Source organism: Elephas maximus, chromosome 16 (genome assembly GCF_024166365.1).
Source record: "Elephas maximus indicus isolate mEleMax1 chromosome 16, mEleMax1 primary haplotype, whole genome shotgun sequence".
Lineage (NCBI taxonomy): Eukaryota > Metazoa > Chordata > Mammalia > Proboscidea > Elephantidae > Elephas > Elephas maximus.
The window spans coordinates 71,777,869-71,786,763 of NC_064834.1; the positions used below are offsets into that span (position 1 = coordinate 71,777,869).

An 8,895-nucleotide genomic window follows, 5' to 3' on the forward strand; every position below is an offset into this window, starting at 1 on the left:
GAGCTATAAGAATGGAAGTACATAAGGTCATATTAAGGCCACGTTGTTGGTGGTTTGTTTGTTTTTAATTATTATTATTTCATTATGGCAGGAAACCCTGGTGGCGTAGTGGTTAAGTGCTACGGCTGCTAACCAAAGGGTCGCCAGCTTGAATCCGCCAGGCGCTCCTTGGATTTTGGGGGGATTTCATTATGTTCATTATGGAGCCCTGGTGGCACAGTGGTTAAGAGCTCAGCTGCTAACCAAAAGGTCGGCAGTTCGAATCCACCAGCCAGTCCATGGAAACCCTATGGGGCAGTTCTACTCTGTCCTATAGGGTCGCTATGAGTCGGAGTTGACTCGACGGCAAAGGGTTTGGTTTTTTGGGTTTTTTTTCCTGTTATACTGTGCCATCAGGAAAGAGATTCAATGATCATAAAACAATTTTCCAACAAGAATTAAAATTGCGTAGACGTCCTTGCTGACCCTTGGAAGACTAAATTAACAAGATCCCCGGCGTCCCAAGCCCACCCATTCAGAGGCTTGAGTCTTTCTCAGGCCTTCACGGTGATCATTTCCATGTGACTGAATTTCACACGCCGGCCAACAAGTTCTGACCTCTGTTCCCAAACGAGGGCTTGTCTTCTAGGAATTAGCACAGCAGCAGAGGCATCTGAAATGTAATCACCCAGAGTATAAATGCACAAATAGGATTTTCTGTTTTATGGGACCTGAAATACAAGGCCCAGTTTTCTCAGGCCATCATTTTTTTGTACGTGACCCAGAGTATAACATCCTGGTATCATTTTGAGAAACTGTACTAGGGAGTCAGAGAAACCTGGCCCTGCATCCCAGCCAGCAGCACGAGTCTGTTCCCAGGGTAATCCTATTCAGGTAAGGAGGAAGAGACACAAAGCATTGGCTAATAGGATTGCCCACCACCTGTCTGTCAGTTTGTCACACTGTCACAGCCTACTTGTTGCTATGGTGCTGGAAGCTATGCCAGGTATTTCAAATATCAGCAGGATCACCCATGGTGGACAGGTTTCAGACTAGAAAGAAACGCCTGGTAATCTACTGCTGAAAAGTAGGCAATGAAAACCCTGTGGAGCACAACAGAATATTGTCTAATATGGTTCTGGAAGATGAGCCCACTAGGCTGGAAGGCCCTCAAAATACAGTGGCTGCAAAAGTAGACTTGAGCACATTAGTGACAGTGAAGATGGTATGGGATCGGGCAGCGTTTCGTCCTGTTGTACATGGGGTCGCCACGAGTCAGAGCCAACTCAACGGCAGCTGACGACTACAACCGTATGATTGTGGGACAGGAAAAGATTTGGGAGCGGTGAAGCCTCTCTTCTTCCTTCCCCATCTGTTCCCATCATGGAACTGATAGCACAAGACAGGCTGGGGCTGCTATGAGCAGAGAAAGGATCGTAGATCTAGAACAACTGGACAGAATGGGTTTTTTTAGTCCATCGGGAATCTTTAGGCATCTGACTTCTTACACATTTCTTGGTGGTGGTGGTGTTTATCCTGTTGAGGGCTTACTGAAGGGGTCTTTGCTTATTAGAGTTTATAGTATTTGGAAGCCTTTGCACGTATGAGATTATTAGAATTCCTGGCAGAGGTGAGGGGTTATCTTCCTGCCCCTAGAGCTTCCTCAATATTGTAAAATCCCAGTTTCTAGAGTCCTTAAAAATAATTCTTTACCAGATGTGTGAAGTACTCACACACATCACACATAGACAAAAGCCACAACAAATGGACAATAGGCTTCTATTGGAAGAACTCAGGAGTACCTGTTTGTTGCAAACTGTTAAAGCTCTTGGCTGCTAACCTCTACCCAGAGTTGCCTGAGAAGAAAGACCTGATGATCTACTTCCCAAAAATCAGCCGCTGGAAATCTTGCAGAGCACAGCTCTACTCTGCCACACGTGGGGTCGCCACGGGTTGGAACTGACTTTCGGACAACTGGTTTTTGTTTTTAACTGGAACATCTCAGGTGGCTCCCACTATGGAAGGGCCACTACCTGGAGGCATCGCTTTCCTTTGGTGTATTGAGATTGGTCTCCCCGTAGCTTCCACCCACTTCTCCTGGTATGCCCTTTGGTACCACCGTAAATGAAGAAATCCAGTCCCTCAGTCAGTGTTGGTTCTTGGTCTCTGTCTTTCCATGGGAAGTCAGCCCATCTGGCTGTGAAGGTATCTTTGGTTCAAATCAGATAGGAAGGACAGTTTTGCAAATAAACTATTGAGGAAAGAAACCACTCACTTATCTACCACAAATCACTCACCTTCTCCTCCTACAGAAACCACAAGACAAAAGGACTTGGTGAAGTTTCTTATCTTCTCATATTCCTAACTGATTAGGTTCTTCTTTAGCCCATCAAGGTGTTCCTCAGAACATTAGAATATCAGAACTGGAAGGAGCAAGCACAGAGGCCTTATACTGGGAGGGAATACTAAGGCTCAAGGATGTCAAATGCCTTGCCCAAAGTTATATCCGCAGGGGTCAACAAAGCTGTGGACAGAATCCAGGCCTCCTGTCCCCCAGGCCCAGGCTCTTTTCTTTCTCTTACGTTGCTGTCTCTTCAGTCAAAATGGCACACTGGTCCAGAATTTTATTTTCTATAACGGGTATGGAATTTTCCTATGTACCTGTGATGACCATATTTCCTGAACCAAAATAGGGACACGTTGTCTCCCAAGTATGAGTGAGCCTCGGGAGGCGATGGAGAATATTTGACGCTGGAACTGTTCCAAATAAATTGCGCTGTATACTTACACTGCAGGAGGAAGACAAGGAAATATGCTTTGTCTATATAACAAGGAAAGGACTCAGTGAGATGGATTGGCATAAAAGCCACAACAATGGACTCAAACTCACCAACGATCTTAAAGATGGCATGGGACCAGGCAACATTTTGTTCTGCTTTTAATTTTTTTTTTTATACACAAGGTCACCATGAGCTGGAGCCAACTCGGCAGTAACAAACTAACAACAACAACATACCTCAAGGAACTGATACAAGTACAGGAGATAATATGAGAAAATGTGAAATAAATTGTGAAGCACCATTTCCTGTGCCTGATGGCTCATTTGCTTTTCTCAGGCTGTTCCTTGTACCTGGAGCGTCCTCTTCCCCTTCAGCGGGTTTCACATGCTCAGAGCACAAGGCTTGGTCTGAGTGCCAGAGCAGGAGTTTGGAGTCAGTCTTGACCTGGGTCAAATCTTGGCTTTGACTTTTGACCTAAAACATTCCCTTTCTGGCCCTTGGTTTCTTCATCTATACAGCAGGGATAATAATTGCTGCTATTAAGAGCTAAACTAGCAAATCCAAAAGTTATGTAGAATGCATTGATATCATTCAATAGATTATTTTCCTAGTTACATCTTATCTGGACTAGTACTATATTGTTTTACAAAAATTATTCAAAGGGAGAGTGATTAATATCATGGTAAGCTAAGAGGCAGAAATCAAGAGACCAGAATTAAAGAGTAGGTAAGGAATTTTATACTGAATCAAAAAAATTAAAATGAGCCATCAAGCCCCACATTATTGAACAATATTATCAAGTGGGAATCGCCAGAAATTCAATCCGAATTTAGAAGAGGATGTGGAATGAAGAATATCGTTGCCGATGTCAGATGGATCTTGGCTGAAAGTGATGAACACCAGAAGATGTTTACCTGTGTTTTATTGACCATACAAAGGCATTTGACTGTGTGGATCATAACAAATTATGAATAACATTTCTAAGAATGGAAATTCCACAACACTTAATTGTGCTCATGTGGAACAGGTACAAAGACCAAGAGGCAGTTGTTCAACAGAACAGGGGACACTCCATGGTTTAAAGTCATGGAAGTCATGCATCAGGGTTGTATGCTTTTACCATATTTATTCAATCTTTATGCTGAGCAAATAATCCAAGAAGCTGGACTATATGAAGAAGAACGGGGCATCAGGATTGGAGGAAGACTCATTAACAACCTGCAATATGCACATGACACAACATTGCTTACTGAAAGCAGAAAGGACTTGAAGCACTTACCGATGAAGATCAAAGACTATACCTCAACATAAAGAAACCAAAATCCTCACAACTGGACCAATAAGCAACATTATGATAAACAGAGAAAAGATTGAAGTTGTCAAGGACTTCACTTTACTTGGATCCACGATCAACACGCCATGGAAGCAGCAGTCGAGAAATCAAAAGACACATTGCATTGGGCAAATCTGCTGCAAAAGACCTCTTTAAAGTGTTAAAAAGCAAAAATGTCACTTTAAGGATTAAGGTGCACCTGACCCAAGCCATGGTATTTCATATGCATGTGAAAGCTGGACAATGAATGAGGAAAACAGAAAAAGAATTGATGCCTTTGAATTATGGTGTTGGCGAAGAATATTGGATATACTATGGACTGCCAGAAGAACAAACCTGTCTTGGAAAAAATACAGCCAGAATGCTTTTTAGAAGTAAGGATGATGAGACTTCGTCTCATATACTTTGGACATGTTATCAGAAGGGACCAGTTCCTGGAGAAGGACATCATGCTTGGTAAGGTAGAAGGTCAGTGAAAAAGAAGGCCCTCAATGAGATAGATTGACACAGTGGCTGCAACGATGGGCTCAGACATAGCAAGGATTATGAGGATGGTGCAGGAACAGACAGTGTTTCATTCTGTTGGACACAGGGACACTATGAGTCAGAACTGACTCGATAGCACCTAACAACAACAACATTGAGCCCCACATTCTGGGATGTGTGTGTGCTTGTGTGTGCATGTGTATCCATGCATGAACCCATGTGAGTGCATGCAACCCTTTAAGATGTGGGAAGGCATGGTGTCCTCGGAGAGAAGTGAATGAGCCCCAGAGTTTTTGGTGTAGACCTACCAGGTTGCCCTTACCTGAAGCTATTTGTATCTCCAGTCCATACTAAACCAAGTCCTGCATTCCTGGCACAGGCAGACGTTCCTTTCAAAATTCAATGAAATATTAAATATTGACATTCAAGTTTGTCTGAGATAAGAGCCACTCAGATCACAATAAGGGTGACTGAGATGATAGGGAACTTAAGCTGGTCGAATTAGCTGCACAAACACAAATCACACCAGAACGTTGCTCTTTGCCTTTACTTTCTCAGCTACTTACTTGTGATTTTGGTTCAGGTCCTGCCTTCAGACTTCTCTCTCTTGGGCAGTTAATACCCTCTGAGTGAGCACAGAAGGGTCACAGGCAGGCAGGAGCAAAAGAAAAGAATAAAATCAATGAATGAGTGAAGGAGTAAACGAATGAAAAAAGAAAAAAAAACTTACCTCTGTACCTCCAGAGCCTGGCACATAGTAGGAACTTAAAAAAATGTTCTTTATATTAACAGAATAAAAACTGAAAATCAAATGTATGGGACAGAATGGAAAGGGGAGGGTGAGGCAGATGGATCCAGAGAAGAGAAGGCAATTTAGCTGAGTTTTCACGACTGACTGGGCCTACCCCAATAGGATAGTTGGGGATGGGGTCTGGAAGTTTCTTCACGGAACCATAAGAGTAGAGGATGAGAATATATAAAGGCCTGGCTTCACATTCAGATGGCTTCACGCTTCATTTAATGATCTGCTATTGTCACCTTGGAAACCCTGGTAGCACAGGGGTTAAGAGCTGCAGCTGCTGACCAAAAGGCCACCAGTTTAAATCCACCAGCCACTCCTTGGAAACACTATGGGGCAGTTCTACTCTGTCCTATAGGGTCAATATGAGCCAGAATTGACTCAACAGCAATGGGTTTTATTGTCATCTTGAGCGCCTTAATACTCATGAATGAGGGGCCCTACATTTTGCATTAGGGCCTGCAAATTACGTAGCCAGTCCCGAATATACGACTGTGCTTTTCCCACTTACCCCAGAAAAACATACATATTCGTTCAAACAACTGAGCTATTTCTAGAGGCGAGTCACTCCCCAGATTGAGTAAATTGATTGAAGTAACCCTTAGCCGTGAAACCATAACTCTGAGGGTGAGGGGTGAGTGACGGGGGAGGGAAAGAAGCTTAAATCTGATTTTCCTGGAAAGGCCCCTTTGGGCAGGAAAACAGTTTGTACCAGGTGACAACTGAGCTATTTATTATAAGCTGGGATAAAGCAGAAATGCCTGTCATGGGATGAAAGCCACAGGGTTAGTTATGTGGTGGCATTCCAAGATATCTTAAAAGGAAGGTCACTCAAATGCCCAGAATCCAAGGAGTTAACTTTTTTTCCGTACAGAACAGTAGGGTCTCAAAGAAGTTTTACATTGAACAAAACATATATATACAATATGACAGCAAGGGGGGCCGGCTTTCAAGTCTCTGTGTAAACATCACGGCTGGCTCTGGGGTTCTGGAACTCTTACGACCGAAAATCTTATATTTTATTTTCAAATGGCATCCCCCCTGCCAAGAAGTTACATTTTTTCCCTTCTTTAAATAAGCAGCAAGGGTAATGGCATGATGAACAAATTTCACTTCTTCTGCTCAGTTTTTTCCATCCTGGACCGGCCTCCATGAGGCCAGATGGCACCACGGCAATTGCTAGTAAGTCAATACATCTGGCGACATTCCTGAAATGACGGGTCTGATGGAGCCACATCCAGCTCCTGCACAAAGCCTCTTTTCAGACCATTTTCACTGGTACATGTCTACTAGGAGGACCGTATGTGTGAAAACAAAATAAAATCGAGCTCTCTCACTGCCCTGCGCTGGAGTTTCGTTTTTCCTGCTTTTGCTAATGTGGCACTCTCCTGCCCCGCTGCTGCCTCTCAGCCTGAATCCCATGGCCATGCTCTGCCTGACGCTGAATGCCTGCTGCTCCATGGCCTCCAGGTGCTGGCTGTGCTGGAGCTGCTCAGAGTTCAAAGAAGACTACAATAACCACATCAGTCTTTGCACTGTGAGCTGCAAGCTACTTTAGGGAATTCTCTGCAGAAAAGGACCAGTGAGAGCAGTGAGCATGGAAGGAATTGTAACCTGCCCCCAAGCCAATCTTTCACTGGTGGAGTTTATAAGTTAGGCCCCATGAGTGACCTCTGACCCTCCACAGGACAGCAATCTGTTAGAGAGCTGTTGGCATGACCACCAAAACCAATGGGACATAGCCACACCTTCCTCGGACAAACGAGGCTTTGCTTTCAAACTCAGAGGGGAAAAAAAAGAGGTCTGCTGGAACCTCGGGATTTGTAAAACTTCAAGTCACTTCCCCAGAACCATTCAGGCCAGTCTGCCCCATTCAACCAGTGGCCTATTTTCAACACCATCCTCAAGGGAAGTCTTAAGCTGGATGAAAATGGTCATCTGGTCTACCTCATTTAGCCAACCTTTTTTCATAATTCCATTCAACTCAAATTTATTGAGTGCCAACTAGGTGTCAGGCTCCAGAATCTAGTAATAAGCAAGACAGACATGGTTTCTATTCTGGAAGCTTCCAGTCTAGCAGGAGACAGATGATAAATAAGAAACAAGGGAATATACTAGACTGTCCTGGTAGGAAGAACCATAATGAAGAAAATAAAAAGGGTAATGTGACAGAAAGAGAATGACCGGGGTAGTAAAGTGGTGTCTTTAGAAAAAGAGATCAAGGCAGGCTTCTGTTTTGAGCCTAAAGGTTAAGAAGGAGCCAGTTATGCAAAGATCTGAGTAAGGAGCCCTGTTCGTCTGAGTAGAGGCCCTAAGGAAGGATTCAGCTAGATGCAAAGAAGGGAGAGGGCTGCGTGGCTGGGGTGTAATGAGCCCAGGAGAAAGTTGGAGGAGACACCAAAGAGGATGCTAAGGGTTTTGTTTGGCCATGGAAAGGAGTTTAAATATTACTCTAAGTCAGTGGTTCTTAACTGGAGGCGATTTTGTCCCCCAGGAGATGTTTGGTGATGTCTGGAGACATTTTTGTTTGTCACAACTTGGAGGGAGATGCTACCAGCATCTGCTGGTAAACATCCTACAATGCACAGAACAGCCCCCACAGCAAAGAAGTGTCTGGTCCAAGTGTTAACAGTGCCAGTGTTCAGAAAACTTACTCCAACTGTAGTGGCAAAACAGTGGAGAAGTGGCATGATACGACAAAAAGAAAATTCTGGAAAGCAAAATATGACATGAAACTCACCATCAATCACCCTGAAATGTTAGCTACCAAAGAGAATATTTGTTCTCCTCTGGAAGAAAGCCAATAAATATCTCAGTACCACATTCCCACCCCCAAAATGTCCCCAAGCGCAAGTACGACCAAAGAACAAACCTCCTGGACCGGCGGTCAGCTTGGTGGAGGAGCTCCATTTCTTGTCCTCGTTGGCCATCTTTCTGGGGCAAATATGACTTTCCTTTCAAATTCCACCTGACATTTGATCTCCATGTGAGGTGCCTAAAACTGTTGAAAACATAAATGCCAGCACTTTCTTTCAGGTTTACAACTTGGTCCTGGGGATGAGCTCAGATGCCCTGGCAGAAATTTATGGGCAGGAAGGCTGTCCCAGGATTGAAGGCAAGTTAAAAAATTTCAGCCATGCGCAGCCCATTCTTAGTAAAAGAAGGCAAGAATCACTCTGAAATGCAATTAACACCTTTCTTCAGGAATTTAAAGTTTTAGCGTAATTCAACATGACCAGGACCACTTAATAAACTGAAGTGAACGTAATAAATAGTATTTCCCATTATGCTATGTGAGTTCCCTTCTATGGCTATTAATTTCCTACAAGATCCTCTACCCTGCCTCCGTATTCCTTATTTCCTCTGCCATAAAATATAGAAAATGTCCTCTACATACCGGCTAAGATATCCCTGTGAAGTTTTTACTTAATCATTTCATGCTGAACAATCTATCACCCACAACTGAATTATAAATTCCTTAAAACTAAGAACATTATCTAGCCTTCTTTGAAATGCTT

General features: G+C 43.6%; 1 long non-coding RNA gene across 1 annotated transcript; it reads right to left on the reverse strand.

Moving 5' to 3' along the window:
• Positions 1-462: 462 nt before the first annotated feature.
• On the reverse strand, positions 463-8,270 carry LOC126059339 (uncharacterized). Its single transcript, XR_007513422.1, has 3 exons — positions 8,250-8,270; positions 5,145-5,203; positions 463-652 (listed from the first exon to the last, which is right to left on the reverse strand). It is a non-coding gene; the product is annotated as an uncharacterized LOC126059339 (long non-coding RNA).
• Between the last annotated feature and the right edge of the window lie 625 nt (positions 8,271-8,895).